The following is a 21,100-nucleotide window of genomic DNA, read 5'->3' as shown; positions in this document are numbered from 1 at the left end:
CACACACACACACACACAGAGCGGAGCAAGGCAACGAAACTTAAAATAATAAGCAGCATTTTACGGCGCGTTATGCATGGGGCCGCCTTGTGGGGTTTCCCGACATGTCGTTTCAGTCAATTAAAGGGTGTTTCATGTTGTCGTTTCTGTGAACCTTCTTAATACCTTGGAAAATGCCGTTTAATACTTTTTAATAGCCTTAATTTTCGCTAAATTTATTTATCAACTTTTAATACTTTTTAAGACCCCGCGGACACCCTGGATCAACGTAACCCTGTTCTCTGACATTCGGCCGAAAGCCGAAAGGGCCTTTTTAACCATTTTCGGCCGATAATTTTCGGTGGCCGAATATTCGGTGCATCCCTATATTGTATGTTTAAATGTTTATTTTTTAAAGCTTCAAATAGGCAAAATGTGACTAATGTCCATCACAAATTCACAAAGCTCAAGCTGGAGTCTTCAGTATTATTATTTTTTGGGCCAATAGTCCATAACCCTCCAAATATTCAATTTACTATCATAAATTAACCAGTACACTTTAACAGTAGTTGATTAACCAAAAAAACTGTTGTTGAATAGTAATCAGTTAAAGGTGGGGTAGGTAATTTTGGAGAAACCAGCTCGAGTGCGCTAGAATTTGAAAATACACAGCCGGAAAATATCTGCCACTTCCTTACAGAGCCCCTCCTCCAACACACACGAACGCGCACATGACCAATGAGGGCACGAGATAAGTTTGTGCACGGATGGAAGGCTGACAGGCAGGTAGGCCATCCAGTTATTTTAGCCGGCCGGTCGTGCTTTTTACAGTACTACGGCTTCCACAGATTAATTTTTTTTATGGGTTTATTGTCAAAGCATTTAATATATTCGCTATCAGGATGTTAAGAGCATTCCATGGAATATAACAAGTGTTTCTGAAATAAATTACATACCCCACCTATAATTAATCATTCAATTTAGTGTCAAATTGTGTCACTCTATTATGACTATGCCTTATTCTTTCAATAAGTTGGAATTTGGCAAGGATCTACATTAAACAAGCTGACTCATCACTGAGCTTGTATCTTGAGCTTTGCTGTGACCGTGTTTCCAGCCCAGACCCCTCTGTCTGTCTGTGTGGGTCTGACTGGGTCACAGAAACCATACTGTGAAAACCAGTGGCCCAACAAGCCTGTCAGCAGGGAGGAGGCTACCAGGTGAGGCAGACTGCGGAGAGCAGAAGGGGGTGAGGGAGAAGTGCCGCTTCACAAACAAGGCTCGGCCTGACCCCCGCCGCTCGATTAACCCCGAGGTCTGCGGAGCAGCGGCGCTGAGGAAAAAGCCTCAAAAAACACAACCCACCACATTCCACCAAAGCAAACAAGCAGGGCCACCCACATTTTTCAATTAGAGCCCCAGGAGGGGGTTTGGGGCAGGAAATGGATCAGTGTAGCGTTGCCCCCCGCCATCCCCCAGCCAAGCAGTGCTGACTTTGGGGAAGAGAGGGAGATACACAGTAGGCTCTCACTGAAAGTTGTTAGCATGGATGTCGACACACATGATGGAGGAGCTCAATGACAACCTATTCCTGCGACATGGCGCCTGCCTGCAACCGACCTGTCAATCAATTACTCTCATTCACTCTCTCACACAATCAATCAGTTGAACAAACACACATGGTAAGGGTACTGTTTCCTCTAAAAAGCCTATTTAAAGGAAGACTGTTACAACAATATTTGACAAAAGTACACAAGAGTAGTTATTATAGAGGCTTTGAGTCTGTTCTGTTTGAACAGTGTCTATCACAACAGGGACGACTCAAAGTTTTTAAGGTAAGTAATATCTTAGCCTAACCATAGCTGGAACAGTACTTTCTTGGATTTTGGAGTAACATAGGCTTGAAAACAAAAGAAGCTGAGCTCATGTTATTGCTGCTTACTGCAACTATAGTTGGTTTGTATAAACAGCCACTTTTAGGACATGACAAAGACATTTTATTTAAATGTGATCAGCCTGACATTATTACAGTGCCTACAATTAGCTGTACGATATGTCATTTTCTTCCTCTGCAAGTTTGTTGGCACATTTGTGTTTTTATTTAGTGTGCATCGTTCCTTAAATTGCAGTGGATTCCTCCTAATGGAAAAGTGTTTGCACCTTTCGGCCACCGTACGTTTTCCATTACCTGCAGTCTAGGTAGACCTGCCATGGTTTCATAATGAACCCAACAATGTATATACTGAACGTATGGGGTCCGCAAAGAATGGTCTGTGGTTTTAATTTGCCCATAAAGCCTATCTGTTTTTGATATACAATCACCGGCCACTTCATTAGGCACACCTTGCTAGTACTGGGTTGGATCTTTTTTTGCCTTCAGAGCTGCCTTAATTCTTCGTGGCATTGACTCAACAAGTTGCTGGAAACATCCCTCAGAGGTTTTGGTCCATATTGACATGATAGCATCACTCAGTTGCTGCAGACCTGTTGCCTGAACATCCATGATGCAAATCTCTTGTTCCATAGGATTGAGATCTGGTGACTGTGGAGGCTATTTGAGTTCAGTGAACTCATTGTCATTTTGAGACAATTTGAGTTTTGTGACATGGCACGTTATCCTGCTGAAGGCAGCCATCAGAAGATGGGTAACCTGTGGTCATAAAGTGATGAACATGGTCAGCAACAATACTCAGGTAGAATGCGGCGTTTAATCGATGCTCAATTTGTACGAAGGGTCCTAAAGTATGCCAAGAAAATATCCCCCAGACCATTAAACCACCACCATGTGTGTGCTTTGTAGGTATGTTTACACTTAAACAAACCAACAAATCATTTCCATCTTAACAAATAACTTGGTTGGGTTCAGAGAATAAATCGTTGCATGACGTCAGTGATAAAAGGTTGGAAACTGTTTTACTTAGCAGGATATAAAGTGAACAATATAAACCAGTAACTGTTCATCTAAAATCTATGAAGCAGTGAGAAGTGATGAAAAAACGATGTTACAGTAATCTAATGTTTATTTTCACCGAAGTGCCTTTCTGAGTCACATGAGGTCACTTGATGTGATCATTTCTTTACTTTCACTCTTTCCCATCTGTATACATGAAACGTTGTTGCAAGTCTAAGCAAGGTGTTGAGTCTGCTTCATGCTCTTTGTTTTGATAGAGTACTTCAATGACAATCATTATCTCTGTGTAAGGGCAGTTATTAAATGTGTTTACATTAGAATGGATTGGACATGTGTATAGAAGTTGAAATCATACCACCTGGCAATGAGTAACCCTGCAGGTTCTCTCAAACATTCAACACATTTACTCATTTTCACAAGGACATTTTAATTGCTTAACTCAGTATGAGGGACCGGACCATGGTTAAGTTAATTTTAGGTATGATATTATGAAAAACATTAACTCAGGTCTTTTTACTAAGTTAAACACTTTTTGATCTTTCAAAGATATTTCAATAAACCTATTTTATTTTGTATAACTTCCATGCCATGTGACCTATTGACTCAAAACAATACCAGATCATATTACAAGTATGACCTCTTTGTATTTAATTCCACTTTCTATTATGTATATATTTCTTTGGAGGATTCAGTAGTTTCTTTATTAAAAGGTCTCGCCTACATGTCATGTATTACATCTACTGCACTGGTAAAGTTGGACACACCTCTTTTTATTATATGTTTGACCAGCTTTTTATTTGATTTTTCATAAGGGTAAACAGCTGAATTTTAACAAAAAAATAAATAGAAAAGCAAATGAACCTAAACAAATAAGAGGTGCATCCTACCAGTCTATATTCTGTGTTGTAAGACTTTTCAAATAAAAATAAATTACGATTATATATTCCTATTCCTTGTTTAGTGTAGTCATAATATCTAGTATGGAATAATACTTGGAGACAGGCAACATATAGAAAAAAAGGGGAAAGAAAGGTGAATAGAGATACATCAATTGTACGTTTTAAAATAAAGCATTTATGATAAACACTGATCAGAAATAAATATGACTTGAATACGTTAAACGCTTCAAAGAGTTAAGGTGTGTTCGCCTCGCAAACAAAACAATACATCATAAAATAGACTGATTTGTCAATGGAGTTTGGTGCAGCTAATCATATTGCCCATTTAAACGGTACAATATAACAACATTATAGACATTTCCAGCCGCTTTCGCTTCCATGGACATTGAATGAAACACACCAAACTATGTGTGATGTTAGAGAAAGGGATATCTGCTTTGTTGACATATTTTCCATCTGACGTTAGCTTAGGCTAACGTTAACCTGTGTTTGCTAGCAAGCTCTTCGTTATTCCGGAAGGGTTTACTCTGGCTGTCATTTGTGTTCATTGTAATCTTACAAACCGCTTACATTATCACAGTTGCTACAAAGAGGACTTTGACTTTACCTTGTGCATTTAGGAGAAAACAGGATAGAGAAAATGTAACTTACAATTTACAGTAGCACCGCAGCGACCGTTTCCTGTATCACGTGACTACTTCCGGCTTTCCGTTCAAAGCCAACGCCTTCAAAATAAAACATAAACATTTCTGGTTATGATTTTGACCTGTTCTACTCCTCCTGAAAAAACTATCACACTATACATTTAAAAAAAAATGGTATACTCTGTGTCATACTATAAATAACACATTTCTGAAAGTCTGAAAGAAAAAAGCACAATGGAAATAATGATACCAGTAAGCTATTTATTTAAAATGAAAAAGTAACTTAAACATTGCATTTGCTACCCTTTTCACATTCTCTAAACTTTAGTCAATCAAATTGTTTTTATACAGCCTAATATCACAAATGTCACAACAGAGCCAGGAGGTTGTTCAATCTGTACCGACACCCTCTGTCCTTAGACCCTCACACTCAGCGGGGGAAACAAATAGAGCATGGTAAGCAACTAAGTATATTTACTAAAATAATGTATTCATGTAGAGTTTTTTGGTTATTGTAATTAACTTAAATATATCTATTTACATGTTACTTTACATTTATAGTCCACTTTAAACATAATATTTAATTCATTTATATATGCTATATAAATCTACTATGCATAATAAACAGTTTTGCCGTTGATATATTTTGCAATTTAATTTGATATTTTGAATTATACTTTCAGTTGTGATATATTATAAGATATTGATGTGCTGTGAACACTTCCAATGAGTAGAGAACTATGGTTCATCTGATTTCTGCGCACAGATTAAATATTGAAGAAACGATGTTGTATGTCGTTTGTGTGAGAATTCTATGTCCCAGTGGGAGATTTGCTTCTTTCCTCTCCTCTCTTTTCACGGTGCATCACAGAGGTATGTCCACTTGTTCTGGGAAAGGCGCAGCATCATTAGAAATGCAACAGAGACCACCCAGGCACACACTAGAACACTGATACCATTACATTTATCTTACCAAATTGTGCAGGGCAGAAAGAATGTCCCTGATAAGGCAATGCCCAATCCCCAGGGAAAACATATTGTCCAATTAGACGGGGTAATCTGATAATTGAGGGATCAAACTGTGACTTGGGAGTTTGCAACGATGCTGATGCAACACAGGGGCTGTTTGACTGCATAAACACCAATTTACAGCAATGGCGGTGGAAGATTTTGATCGTAGGCTCTGTGGTACAGCCCTTGCCATTGGATAAGAACATCAGTGGCACTGATCTTATTTCACCTTCTGTGTGTGTGTGTGTGTGCGTGCGTGCGTGCGTGCGTGCGTGCGTGCGTGTTTGTTTGTGTGTGTCATAATGGCATAATGTAGTCCCAGAGACACCTACTAAAGTGTAAACTACCACAGAAGCAGTTCTTAGTCCTTTCTCAGGACTGTCTCGATTTGAATGCAGATTTTATCACAGCGATAGCGTTACGACTGTTCAAGATACAGTCGCAAAACCTTACAGGTGTGAAGTGAAGATTAAAATAAAGGTATTTGAAGATGGGTGTGGTCGGAGCACACTACTTTACGCCACTGGCCTAATTTGAAGCTTTCACTGGATTTAACAGATTCAGAAAAATAAAGGCAGGGTTAGTAGGAGGTTAGTAAGTGTAGAAGGGGCTGGAGTGATCCCATTACAATATGGCCTAGTATTATACTGTGTCTTCTTTATTTGTTTAAAGTTTAAGTGTATTACATTAGTATTAAAATGAAAAGATGTGGTTTTAATAAATGTTACGTGCACAGTTATTTTGGCTAATCCATTGTAAGCCACCATTTGTTTTCCACTATTTACAGTCTTCATGCTAAGGTAATTGTCCGCTGGCTGCAGCTTCATTTTCGGTAAAGCAATATTTGTGGCATCAATCTTCAACTCTTAGCAAGAGAGCCAATAGGCATATTTCACAACATTTCAAAGTTTTCCTTTAAAAAACGATTTTCATGTCTGACATTATTCCTAACAAGCGAGGAACACGTCATTGCATGTTGTGTTTTTAAATAGCACAGGCTTTCTGAGCAGGTGTCCCAGGTGCTCCTGAGGGACAGTGCTGGTGCCTTGATCCTTGCTGTGACCCCCCGACCCTGTGTAATGCACATCCCGTAATGGCACATGCTGCGCTGCCACCATTGCTCATCCCTGAACCCTATTGTTCATTGTTTGTCCTCTCCAGTTTTTTCCCATGGGCCCCTGGCCAGTGAGAGGAAAAGGTCACTGTAAATATTGCGCTGAAATCCTCCCTCCCTCCCATAGAGCTCCTGAAGATGGAACAGACGACCAGTGGGTGAGCACTTCCTTCCTGCGCAGGGCATTTCAACTGTAAGACATCAAACAAGTATGAATCCCTCAATGTCAAAGATTGCTGCATTGAGATCATATGCTCAGTGTTGACATTACAATAACCTGGGCAGGTTTCAGCTCTTTGCCAACAACAGCAGATACCATAATATCTACATATGCGGCTCCATCGGCCATCATCGCAAAGGTCTAATTTATCAAAAGACTAGGCTGAACACATTAAATATGTCCATGTTTTGAGTATAAGAATGTAAATCACACATTTTCCAAATCTGCTTTTAAGTCCATCTTTTTAACCTTTATAATAATATATTTTTAATGACTGAGCATGAATCCAATCCATGACTGTATTTTATATCATAAAATACATAAAATGTGGATTCCAATGGAAATTAAGTGAGTCTGACCAATGTGAGGCTAATCACTAGCCTGTAGCAATGCTGTTAATATAAGACGGGAGATTTTAAACAAACCCCTGACATTTGGGTTTGTTTTGCTTCTGAGTGGCGCTCCATCTCCCATTGCTCCACTTTCCCGGAGGAGTTCAGTTTCCTGGGCTCACATTTTGGGCTCCGGAAATTCAGGACTCTGCCAGGCTTAGTTTAGGAAAGCATCCAGATAAACACAATGGAGTAAGGAGATTTAAAGGGGACAGACGGCCTTTCAGTCTGAGAGCTGACACTTTGCCTGACACACTATATGACTTTGATTAAATTCATTATGTCAACAGATTTCACAAATCAGAATTAGTTGAGTTGTAAGCAATTATATTAAGTTTAAATAAACATGTTTTAGGTTCAATATTATTACTTTCAACTTACCCAATACAGTTAAGTGAAATTGTTAATGTTATACATGTAATCAAAGTCAACGTTTCAGTTTTTCAGTGCACAGTGTCTGTATAACATGGGCAATAAATGTATGGAGAGTAGAAGGAGTAAGGGAATGATTAGAAATGTGGGCAACAACATAAAAGTAAAGCCATGCCACTAATGTTTTTAAAAGTTAATCAGCAACAGCTCTATCGGTATTGTCGTTCATCTGCATATTCCACAAAACATACTGTCAAAGATTTTCACCCAAAAAAAAAAATCTCCAGGAAAAGGGCTCAGATGAAACTTTTCAGGCTAAAGCAAGGTTTTCGGACTGGCTCCAAGTAACAATGAAGACACAAGACCAATGTCCAAGGTATTATCTCTCTGAGAATACGTTTATATCTTAAAAAAACACACAGCGTTGTTTCAATCACTGTTTTTATAATATCAATGTTGAAAGACTCCATGACAGGAGTCCAAACTCTGTAATTCCCCTCAACTTTACAGGGAGTTTTAGCAACTTTCAGCTCATTGTTTTGGTTTTTTGGACGGCACCTCATTTAGGTAAAAAAAAATCACTTTCAATTTTTTTTCTGCCACGTGAAATGTAAAGAAAAGATGTCATGAAAGTTATTGATGACATTTCTGATAGAACATTGTGTGGCATAAGGTTGAATTGGGGGAATTTGTACCCAGTATATTTTCCTCAGCAGTTCTAAGATTCTCGCTATGCCCCTTCAGTGGACTAACCACAAAGGCACTGGAACATTGTTGCGAGAAATAAAATGTTCTGTTTCTTCCATCCTTCTTCAATGTTTTTAGCACCAAAAACGAAATTCCAAACCCCCAAATTAAACCAAAACTATCTAAATGGATTAATACGAAAGAAAAAGTGTGTGTGTGTATGTGTATTTGTATGTGCATGTGTGTGTGTGTGTGTGTGTGTGTGTGTGTGTGTGTGTGTGTGTGTGTGTGTGTGTGTGTGTGTGTGTGTGTGTGTAATTTGGGTGAACTGACCTTTTGATTATTTCAATACAGGAAAGATTGGAGAATTCCTAAGAACCCCAAGAAGAAGAGTGGGTGTGAGAGGGTATAAAGGGGCATTTTCCCAAATATGTTCAGGCTTTTACCACCCAGGTTAACATAACATGTTCTTTGCCTTCTCATAACACCACTCCTTTGCCCCCTCCCCAGGCCAGACAACAGGCTACTGTGTATCAGGAGGCGAAGACAGGATCGGCCCTGAGAAATGTTGAGGAACACACTCTGGGAAAAAGTCTAGTGAAATGAAAAATCCACAATGGGGCTGAAGTCTAGCCAGAATGACACACATACTATCTCCCAAAAGTAGTTGTGGATTACCGCCTCATATTTTAGTGTTACATCCCTCCCCTCGATTGAGTAACATGAGTTTGAGAGGAAACAGATTTCGTGCACAGGGGCCAGCTGAAGCCATCGAAGCATGCTACATGTTTGCTCCGTCTTTGATGATATGTGACAGGTCGGAGTGTGTTCATAACTGTTTGTGTTTATAAACAGGTGGACTTGGTTACAGCTGGGGGGTTATTTGTGTGTTTAATGGGTTCGAGCCAATCGCAATCAAGGGGAGAGCATAATAAAATCCGGCCTGATGTTAAACGCGGTCAGGCTCTGTTTTGTATCGTCATTGCTCAGATGATTCAATTTTTTATTATTCTGATGCTGCCATATTTTAATTGTGATATAATATGCTTTTTATGACATTTCCAGTGTAGCTACATAACCTTTTAAATTGAATGATCCATGAAATGGAGGTTTATTATCTTCAAATAAAAACTTTATTTATGGCAGGGGTAGTTGGTATTATTTTTTGTATTTACTTGCACTATTATTTCTGTTTTATTGTGTTGCACTGTTGGTGGAGCCTGTGACCTAAGATGTTCATCGACATAAAACTGTAGCTATGTACGTATGGCAATAAAAGCCTTGAACTTGAACCTTGAACCTTTAATTTCCCATGCAATTCTGTTTTATTTTCTTTGTTAAATGTCTTGTAAGGGTTTTTTGGTGGTTAAACAAAGAACATTAGCATATCAGCCTTTTTAGATAATACATTTGATTTGAGTTGAATGATAATCAAATGCTGACTAAGAGAGAAATACATGAATGACATATTTTACATTTTATAAAGTTATATCAAAAGATAAGAAATTAAAGTAATCCATCCAGTTAATGGAAAATAAAATAATGGACCAATTTCATAACTAGGGCATTAAATGACACGTCAGTGGTTAAAAATACCACATGACACGCACTTAAAATAAAAAAGATATATTATTTTCCACTGTGTGAAAGGAAGAGAAGGTCCTAATCTAAATGAGCCCACTAAGAGCACATTTGGGTTTTCTATCCCACGGATCAGCCTGTAAGGATTTAACACTCAATTGGCCTCCGTTTATATTAAATAGACTTAATGTGCAGCTCACAAATGGTTTAATAATATGTCTTCATTTCCGTTGCTAAGTCAATGATAGTAAGGATTCAGGCATTGGCGGGCAGCCTCACTGAGTCCTCAGGATTTTCCCTCTTTGTGTACAGTGCAAATATTTCTAGAAGAAAAACCCATTGTGGCTACAGCCCAGAAGGGGGCGCCCAAGAATGTCATTTATGAGCTTTGCCTCTCCTCTTTGCTCTTTGGACTTGTTTGCGGAGGAGGAGAGCGAAAGATGGACAGTAAATGAGAAAAACACTGAAAGTTTTACTCAGAGGTGTTTCTAACAAGAACCCTATCCATGCTCCCTGAACGCTGGCTCCACTTTAACAGTAGAACAAATCTGCACAGGGGATAGATAAAGGAATGAGAACCCCTTACAACACAATGCAAACAATCAACTACCACACCAAACCCTCCAATTAAAGTGGTTATTTCTGGTATGCTATACAAGTGACGATACAATTCCTCAGTTTGGCAAGATACTAGGAACTTCTTTTACACCCTTCTCTACAAAACCTTTTTTTTTTTCACAAAATCTTCTAATATGTTAGAAGTTATAAAAACACAACCAAGACTGTTCCTGTATAAAATACAGACTACAATTCGCAAAATCCAGATTTACATAAGGAATATCTGAAAGATCAATAAACAGGAACACAAATGTAACCGGAAACAAATCTCCAGCTTTGAGTCTTTAGACATATTTTGTGGGTGTCAAAACTCTGGCAGCTTAATATCCAGCACTTATAATAATATACATTTTATTTGAAATACATTATACAATACAGTATAATATAAATCATTTAACTTAAATGGCACTATGAATAGTAGGCTTAAAAAAAGATTTAAAAAGATATAAATATATTACATTCGATTATTTAATCAATGAATTTATGCGATGTAATGTAAAAGATAAACAATCAGAGTTATGCATTTCACCAGGCAGGTAACAGTGCCAAAGTAGGTGCCTGTATAAAGATGAGCATGAAAAGCTGAAACATTAAACTACAGCTGTGATCAACCAATCACATAGCATTGAGTCAGAAAAAAATTGATTTTGACTGTTTTGGGGGCATCACTGTATGTATAAACATTAGCCCGTGTGGTAATGTGTGTGTGTGTGTGTGGGGGGAGTTGAAGCAGAGAGGCTGTTTGTGGTGAAAACAATGAGAAAGAAGACACAGAGAGGAAGCTAAACACAGGCTGTTCTTTGAAGTCCAGAGCAGAGTGATGCCATTGTGAGCAGGTTATTAACCAACACAAACACAAGTTACATTATAGCAGAGGACATATCTGATCATCTGATATAATGTGATATATGATATAATATCGTACAAGTAGGGCAGATTAAAAGTAATATGTCATGGAGGCTATAAATTGTACTATTAATGGGTTGGAGGCGGCGAGAGATTTCCCGTGTTAAGTGGATGAGGTAGCGTGGCATACAGGAAGGGAAATAGCATGTGGGTGGTGGTGGAGGGGATGTAAGGAGAACTATAGGATTGTGTATGTTGGAAAGGTGCGGAGTGCTCAGCAGTGCAAATTGAGGTCAGTTTCAGCCGAGTAGCCTTTTAGCTTTGATCCCTCAGCTGAACTGGATGAAAGACATCCTGCTTCCCTCGCCAAGAAGGGAGGAAGGAGAGGCGAGCAGGGGAGGACCTCAGTTTTCTACCTGACAAATATGGCTTGATGCAGAAAAAACTGTTTCCTCTAGCACACCAATAATATTTCTTTTTTATCAGTCTCGCCTCTAGTCTTCCTAACTCGCACGGCTTTCTGTAATTCACCCCCCTTCCCCTGTTCCTGTTAATATAGATCCGGATGGAGTTCATCAATCTTTTCCCCCTCTATCTGTTCTTCCTCCCTCTATGTTCTTTTCCTTTACAGTTAGTGCATTCAAAATCAGAACTTTGATCCTCCCATGACCTGTCAGACAGCAGACCCGAAGCCTGGAGCTAACTTGCTGTTTGCGTGTATGTAAGGCCTTGCGTGTGAAATCTGGGGCGAAAGCATCCGAGTTCATGTCAATCGCTGTGCGTGTGATAAAAAAATAATTACCTAATGGGATTATGTTGTTTAGACTTGACTCATTGTGCCACTAATGTGTCTCAGCACTGTGCAGTATGTGCCTGTATCGACAACCCACCGCTAATGTGGATTTCTATGACCAGGTAAAACTCATGCTGAATTCCTGTGACTCCAACACAGAGCTAATTATTCTAGGAGACTTTGATATCAACTGGATTGACAAACAAAATAGAAAGAGCTTAAAACGGATCATGGATAAACACAACTTAATACAGCTAATGGATCAACTGACTAGAATAACCAAAACCTCGAAGACTATTATAGATTTATTATTTATAAAAAAAGCTGACAGAATAGTTAAGACGTACAACTTACTGACTGGTCTTTCTGACCATAATCTTGTTATTTTTGCCAGGAAACTCACAAAAAAAAGGTTCATGGTCACACCTAAAACCCCTGCCTTGGGTTCACGCTTCATCCCCAAAAACCTGAAACAACGTTTTATGGAGGCAGTGAAAATTATTGATAGGGGAGACACTCTCTCCTCTGAAGACATTGGTGAAAACAGTAATCTGTTTATATCTAAAAATGAACGATGCAATGTCTTACTTTTCAAGAAGAGGGTGCCTTAGGGACAGGAAGGAACATCATCTTCCCTGGCTGAATCAACACTGCAGGAATCTCATGAAATCTAGAGACCAACTATTAAAACAGAGCTTGAAATCCGGACTATCCACCGACAGACAGAAATTCACTCATGCTCGTAACAAGGTAACACAAACAATAAGACAGGCCAAAACAAACTTTTTCATCAATATAATTGAAGGTGCAAAAGGTAACAGTAAAAAAGTTTGGCAAACCATAAACTATTAGGTAAACATAAGAAACAGGAAAATAATGCTCTAGAATTAAAAATCAATGATGCCCTGATAAAAGACCCTGCATGTAAGGGCCTAGCCTGCATGTTGATGTTTTTGTTATTGTTCCTGTTTTCATTGTTGTTTCTCTCATTTCAGTCTCAGGTATCCTGCCCTTGATTGAACTCCACCTGCTTCCCTTCCCTAATTAGCCTCACCTGTGCCCCATTATCATCTCTCCCTCTATCTACTTGGTCTGCATCCACATTCCCTTCAGTGCCAGTTCGTCTTAGTTATTCCTAGCGTTCCAGCAGTGTTTTTCCTAGTATCTGATTCCACTGATCTCCCGTGTACCGAACCTTGGATATAAAGACCCTTTTTGCATCCTAATCCTCTGTCTCTGAGTCGTGCTATTGAGTCCTCACTGTTTCTTCAGTGTTACAGTACAGAACTGGACAGAACCATGGAACTCAGTCCCCGACTCTGAGATTATTGGCGTCCGCTATTGACATTCCACAGGGAGAGCTCGTCTTACCTGCAAGATGACAACAACTTAACCACTGGTCTTGCACGGGAGTAAGAGAATTGGTCAGAGCGTCATGGAGGGTTCCAGTTCCTCATCGGCAGCCAGGTTGAGCCAACTGGCAGAATTTCAGTCAGCAGCTGGAGGACAACCATCTCGATCCACAACCGCTCATGCTATACTCAACCTACTCCGCTTCACATGCCGGACGATACCAGCACAGCTCCCAGTTCTGGTTCCTGCACGTGCGAGGACCGCTGGCTACGTCCTCACCTCTCAAGACGAGAGCGTTTTCCAGGAGACCTCAGATACACTGTCGTGCGTTCCTGTCCAGAAGTGGGTTCCACTTCAAGCTGCAACGGCATCTTCCTTCCAGTCTGAACGGGCATGGATACCTCATCGTTTCCCACCTCAACCGGCAGAGCGGAGGCCGTGGGCTACGGTGGAGTGGGCTCGAGATTTCCCAGTCTGTAATTCCCTGAGAGGTTTCACAGAGATTTAAGCAAAGTATTTGAATCACACAACTCCAAGGCAGGACAGCGCAGAGCTCTAATCGGATTACACACAGAGAGGGAGGCGTGGCTCCGACTACGCGTGGAGTTCCGCACTTTGGGTGCAGACCAGCGGCTGGAATGATTCATCCCTCTTCTAGCTTTCGCCTGGGCTGTCTTGCCATCAAGACCAATTTGTCCCCTCCTCTAGCATGTGTATCATTGCTTATGGCAAAGAAATTGAACTCCGCCTCGTAGAGAGAGAAAGAGGAGAAGTCGAGAGCTGTGTTTTCCCTCCGCCCGGCCATAAACAAGAGGGCAGTCTCAAGACATGATCTTTTTTTCACCAACAGCGTTTCCAGACGACGACGTCTCCAGCGCGCTAACTGCCCAGGAGGAACCATGCAGTTGGGAAAAGCGACCGCTTACAGAAAGAGAAGCATTTACCTTGGCTCACAGGGGGGTCCACCTAATACCAGAAAATTTTGCCCAGGTTTTAAAAAAAAAAAGACCAGGCTCCATTCAGTAAGTAGGAAAGGGTTCCCGTAGTGAGCCGAAACGTTGTTTTTCTTTTTTTATGGTCCTCTTTAACTCCTCGGCCCTGCTCAGACTAATTACTCCTACCTTCAGAATGGACCACTCCATAATTTGACCTCCGGAGCAGAAATTGAAAAGAGGGGTTTTCATTTGATTGGAGATTACCCAAGAAAGAACTAGGACTTAATTTGTTCCCTGTTTTGAGGCCTATTGTAAGGCACAATGCCTGGGAAAAATGAGAGGACAGAATTTTATTGTGCACCACCCACCGTACTCGGCCCATAATATCAACTAAATCACTCCGCTAAAACGGCCCCACATTACATCACCTGAGTTTTCAATCTTTAACCCCTTCACACCTCTTATTATGGAGCACACATAACACCATGGCTGGCCAACACAATCCAACCATAGGACTAGGTCCCAGCCCGGGAGAAGTTTTGGGTTGGCCCCAAAGGATTGTTTTGGCCACAATGGTTTTCCCCCTTTTGCCCCTGCTCCCAGAGAGAACCTCTGGTTCTTTTCAACCATGGTGACTTGTTTATTTGAACAACACTGGAACTACCTGCATTGACTCTAACCCTCCCAAGCTGCCCCCAGCAAGACACTTTGATTTTTCCGGATCTTAAGCAGGGTGCCCCACCCTGTTACCAGGTGAACTGAAAGAAAAGAATCACTAAGACTTGGTCTTCCCACCCTGCCTCCCCATCGACCCTATGAACTGCCTCCCATTTGGACCTTTTGTTTTCCCCCCCATCTTCCCCCTCTAAAGGGAAAATCTTCTACTCCCCTGTTTTGGGGCCCAGACAAGAAGCCATCTCCCCTTGCCTGGCGATATTCGGACCTCCTCCTCTCTTAGGACAGAGACGAACATCTTCTCCGGTCGACAAGAAGGAAATAAGACTCTTCCCGTCCCATATGGTCCGACTACAGAGGGGCATAATGGAACCCCAATTAACCAAATAAAAGAACCAAGGTTACCCCATTCCCTCTTATCCCTTCGCCCAATTGGAACTATTCAACAAGGACTGCAAAGATGTTTAAAAACTAAAACTGATCCCTTCCGAAGTGCCTTATCATTGGTAAGGATAAGGGGAGGGGAAATGAAATGGAAGACTGCTTTCAAACCCCTGGTTGGGCCATTACGAATACCATCGTAATGCCCCCATTTGGGTTAACATGCTCCCAGCTGTTTTTTCCCCAGGCTCTGGTTTTAATGAAAAAAATGGTTTCCCTCCTGGTGAAATGCCCCTCAACCAGTTTGTTTTTTGTCTACCCTCACGACAATTCTCCCATCTTTTTTCCTCCCGGATGAGGACGACCCACATTCAACATTGTTCCTGCCAGGTGTTTGCAAGTGTCTCTTGGATAATCTTACTCTTTGTTGAAGGCAAGAAGTGCGAGTTTCCAACCGTCCTCCACCGTCCTTTTTCCCCTTGGGGAAAATTTTGTTCCCCCATTTCCGGGAGAACAAGCAAAATTCCAGATGGACCCATCAGGTCAGTTTGCCAGTGTCCCCCACTGAGTGGGGCCCCTAACACCTCCCCAATCAGAGAAAACTCAAATGCCAACAATTTTTTGGGCCCTTTTGCCCAATTTTCTACAGACGTTTCCATCAGAAACTATAGTTTTTTGTGGCTGGCCCCTCTTCAATGCTTTAACTCCCCCCAAAAGTGAAGTTCCCAGTGCGGGTCACCCTAGCAGAAACAGGCCCCTTTCCCGGAAGGGCCTTAAGAAGGAGGCTTACTTCCGGCCCTATTCTCCCAAAACGCTTCCTGACCCACCTTTTTTAGCAGTATTTGGTTGGGGTCGAGGGTTTTTTGACGCTTCAAGAATTGTGGGCCCCGTTGGGGCCAGTCAATCTCTCCAAGGTGGAAGGAAAGGACCAACAAGCCCTCCACACCCCTGTGCTTTTCCTGGTCCCTCGGAAAAACTCCTCCCCAGGACCGACGAGGAAAACTATGAAAAGCTTGGGTAACAGGGGAAGCCCCTGTTTTGGAAATTAAAGGTGGCTTTGGGAGGAGTGGGCCACCTTGGCTGGAAGGAACCAAGCCCACCCTTTCCCTAGTCCCCTGGACCAACATAAGAAACCTTCCATACATCCAAGAATCCCTGCAAAACGCCCTCAACTTCCCCAGACAAGCCAGAAAATGGGGCCCCTATTTCCTTTTTACCCGATTCACTTCACCCTGTCATAACCACCGTCCCGGGGTTCCTTAAGACGCAAAAAGCTGATGCGCCCCAATCCCCTGTTTGAAATTCCCGATCCAGCCTCTCGCATCCTCGTAATCAATATCCCCCCTCTTTGTGTAAGTGGGGGCCAGTCAACATGGGAAACAATTGGAGGAGAAGGGGGTCAGGCAACGGCCGAGGGTTGCTAATGGTTTTTTTTTGGGTTCCCGACGGTTTTTGCCCACAGAACCGGTTTATTTGTTCCCTGAACCCACTCTTCCCTCCCTCACAGGTCATCCACTGGGCCACATACTTCCCTCCTCTCACCTGCATCCCTGGTGGTTCGCCTGCACCCAATGGGTTTCCTTTCCATTAAGCAGCGGTTTTTTCTGGTGGCCCCCTCCCCATGGAGAGGTTGGTCAGGAGTACGGGGCAAGCCTGCGGTTTCAGTTCCTGTTGCCCGGAACCAAAACTTTCCCCAATCAAGTCCCCCCTTCGGCCCTTCTGCGCCCGCTTCCCAAGGTGGCCCCCCAACAATCGCCCCTGATCTCCGTTGGACCCTTCCCGTCAACAGGGTTTTTCGCCCCCCGCCGTCCTCAAGGTAACACCCACCTATTTTTGTCCCAATTGGTGGAATTAAGATTTTATTTCCAAAGATGGGTTCCCACTTTTTGGTCCGCTCCAAATGCCCATCTGCCAGAGAGACAGCAGAGGGGCAGTGGGGTGGTTCCATGTTTTTCCGTCTTCCCATGGGTTTTTACCTAGGGAAATGTTGTGGGGTCCAGACCGGGGCCCCACAAGTTTTACCCTCCACAGTTTTTTTGGGAAAGGATTTCTTGCCTCCACCCCATCAAGTGCCCCAAAAAAGTTCAGCCCTCTCTTCCCTGGAAAATATCCCAAAGTCCAAAGCCCCCCAGACCCGGAGCCCGGCTGGAATCAGGAGCTGAAGACCTGTCCCCCTACGCTGCACTGGTGGGTCCTCAGAAACCCCTGCACGTGGGAGCACCATCCTTAATTTGGGGTGGGAGTACAAACACACAACCACTTTGCCCCTAAATTCCTGCTAAATTGGTCTCCTTCCCACCTTTTTCAGTGTGCCCTATGGATTACCAAACCGCCCCGCCGTTTGTTCCCCCGAACCCTGGAAGAAGGGAGGGTCAGATGGTCTTCCATCTGCGCCCCCCCCCATGCCCCTCATTATTCGCAAGTTGGTCCCATCGCACCTGGAAAAGCCGGGCGGCCCCCGCCAGTGGTTTTCTTTCGGAGTTTTCAGCCCGTTATAAAAGGAATTTGGCGATCAACTGGACGTATCCTCTGCTCCTGCCTACCAACCTGGAACCAAAGTGGTGGTTTGGGGGGGCCTCCTCACCTCAACGACGAAAACCTGCCCCCTTCCCGAGTTGAGTCCTTCGGCAAAATGGCTTCCTCGTTCCTGTTGGGGGTCCCCCTTTCCCGGTATCACCAAGATCAATCAAATCCCTGGTTGGCAGTGGGGGCGGCTTCGACTAACCCCTTCGATCCACTTGAAGGGCCTATCCTAACAATTTTCCCATGCTGGTCCAAACCGCATCAAAACCGGTTTGAAGTGAGTCCCACTGGTCCCCCCACCTCCCAGACCCCCCTCACCCGGTTTTATTGATGGTGGGGGACCCTGGTATAATCTGGTGAAAAACGGCCTCTTGCAAGTTTCGACCTAGAGGCCCCGGGAACGTCAGTAACCAGGTTGACTGGGAGGGCTACCGGGTCCTGAGGAGAGGTCATGGGGGTCCCTCCACCCGTAATGTTCCCAAGTAATGGACTTCAATCGAGACTGTTCCAAGCCAACCATCCGAACTGGCCCTGGGGAACGTCAGGTCCGTTCCCCTAGAGGGGGGGGGGGGGGTAATGTAAGGGCCGTACTAGCCAGGCAATTCCGTTGGGATGCTTTTTCACTGGGGTTATTTTTTCTTTTCATTCGCTCTCTGTTCTCTTCTCAATGTTCCAGTCTCAGCCTTTCCTCCCTTCCGGAGTCTTGAACCTCCACCTGCATCCCCTTTCTAACCTACGCCCTCACTTGGGGTCGGCCCATTGAGTTTCGATCCCTTCTGCCTCTTTGTCTACTTTAGTCTGGCATCCACATTCACTCCCAGTGGCGCCACTCTTCTTTTCGTCTTCCACGTTTCACTTCCCTAGGCCGTTTCCAGGCAGTGGGTTAATTCTTTAGTTAACGCACGCGACCGTTCCCACGGGTGGTGTACTGACCAGCTTGTTGTCTGGACCCGGTCCCCTGTTTACCCTCTCGTCACCTGGTTTTTTGGTTAGCCTTATTGGATGGGATCTCCGGTGGTACGGAAAACCTTGGATATAAAAGACCCCCTTTTGTTTGCCAATCCTAATCCACTGTCTCTTGAGCTCGTGCCCCTATTGAAGTTCTCCACTTTGTGTTCCATTAGTCCCCGTTAACAACTGCAAGTGTTGGTCCCCAAGCCCTCACTCAAATGAGTATTCATAGTGGCTTGTTGGAACAATTATAAAGTTCCTTTCCCCGCCATCTGAAAAAAGGGTCCTCACTAGGCCCCCCGACTGGTGGAAAATCCCAAACACCCCGGTTTTTACCTGGAGGAAAAATCCACAAGAAAGGTTTTGAAGGGTAAAAAATATAATCTTGGGTTTAAAGAAGGCGTTTCTTAAGGCTTACGGGGAAAATGGCGCCCAGAATGAAAATTTTTAAAGACACCAACCTTTTAATAAAACCATATATTGACCGGTCTAATAAAACCAATTAACTATTCTAGTGGAATTCCGAATCTATCCAACCACGGAGGGAAAGTCCCAATCCCCGTCTGGGAAAGTGGGCCACGGTGAAACAAACCGATTTTTTTTTTAATCTGGGGGAATAAGGAATGGAAATGTCAATTAATAGACCAATCAGCAATCCTACTCTGTTTGGGTCCTCTAAAGATAGCCTTTCGAGTAAATGGGTGGTCAAAAACTATCAACCCAAACAATTTTAGATCAACCAAATTTTTGCCTCCACTCCAACCCAATTTGCAAGTTTTTGGGGTTTTCAATGCCACCATTTTCCACTGAGAACAGTAACTGTGTCTTTTGTGGGAAAAGGTTAAAATGTATGTTGGGGACACGAAGCCCCATATGTAGGGTTTTTTGGCTGGTCTTCCTTGGGGAAATCCTCAGGAAGTGCCTTTTTGACACTGGGTTTTGACCCCACCAAGTATCCCTTCAAAGCCTGACTCCAATTTAAAAATATTTCGGCCAAGATCCATACATTTTGGTTAAGTTTTACTTTATCCGAACAGAAAAAACGGTGTGGCTTTTGGGGGCCACCTATGCCCCAATTTCGGCCCTAACATGGTCAACCCTCTTTGGGTTTCCCACAAAGGGTTCCATTTTCCCTTGGGGAATCATTTACTGAGTTTTCCGTACATTAATTGAACTTGGCCAATGTTAAATGTCCTGAGTATAAAAATGTAACAAAATGTAAATGCCGATGGATGCCGCCATCCCCTTTTTGTTACAGGGAAAAAAAAAAGACTGAAAATAATCCTCATCCCCTGGTCCCTCAAATTCCTTTGGACAAGGGTAAACACTGCTTGGAACAAACACATTTGCTTTCCAGGTTAAAATTTGTAAAAAAACAGTATGCCAATGGAATTTTTCAGTAAACGACCCAGTTCCAAATCCGGAAAGGATCTATTTTGTTTGTTTTTTAAACGGATCAGAAAAATAGAACCTAGTCCTCCCCAGTTTTCCAATTATCCTTGGGAACCTCATACTGGGAAAACTCGAACTTGACTTTTTAAGAAACATATTAAGAAAGTTAATCACAATATATATTAAATTTCAACTTGCCAAAATTTTGAAACAAATTAAGACCCCTTTCCCTTAAAACTGTCCAAAAATGCCCCCTGGCCAAGTCAGACCTCCACTGTATGAAATTCATCCCACATTGAATACTGGTTACCAAAATGGGGTCCGTTTTTTTTGGCTTGTGCCCACAAAACCTTGGGAAAAACCCCATAGAAACAGCTTTTGTACAAAGAGAGCTATCAGGGGTGTTTGGGACGGAAGGCCATATCAATACCACTTACTGTGACCATCCCCCTTTGGGAAAAACACAATTTTTCTTGAAGCCTTTGACAATTTTAATCTTTTAAAAGTATGTGGGCCTTTTTAAATTATAAATGTTTTACAATTGAACCCTGGCCCCCCCTCCCTTTTAGGGAAAAAATTTCATACCACAAAAAGGACAACTTGGACGCCTGCAACCGTAGGTCAAGAAAACCAGAAGGGAGAAAAAATTGTTGAAAGTTCCACCGTAGACGGACCCAACTTTTTGGGAACAAAAATGTCCTTCCCATTTAAAGGACCCTCCATTCTGAATAGGGCCCCTCCCCAACCTGAGATACGGGAAATTGTTCCCCCACTCTCCAATAAGCTTTAAAAGGGTCAACTCAAAGAAGGAATTGAAGAAAAC

General features: G+C 42.5%; 1 protein-coding gene across 1 annotated transcript in view; it reads right to left on the bottom strand.

The window, feature by feature from the left end:
• LOC104941074 (exocyst complex component 2-like) overlaps nucleotides 1–4,415 on the bottom strand; it is a 37,234-nt gene extending 32,819 nt beyond the window's left edge. Inside the window, exon 1 of the mRNA XM_010766113.1 lies at nucleotides 4,397–4,415. The gene's annotated coding sequence lies outside the window, so the exon portion shown is untranslated. The remainder of the gene's footprint in view (nucleotides 1–4,396) is intronic.
• Nucleotides 4,416–21,100: the final 16,685 nt, after the last annotated feature.

Source organism: Notothenia coriiceps, unplaced genomic scaffold (assembly GCF_000735185.1).
Source record: "Notothenia coriiceps isolate Sejong01 unplaced genomic scaffold, NC01 NC01_scaffold00003100, whole genome shotgun sequence".
Taxonomy (NCBI): Eukaryota; Metazoa; Chordata; class Actinopteri; order Perciformes; family Nototheniidae; genus Notothenia; species Notothenia coriiceps.
The sequence above is the reverse complement of the archived record's forward strand: the minus strand, read 5'-3'. Positions and strand labels throughout refer to the sequence as shown.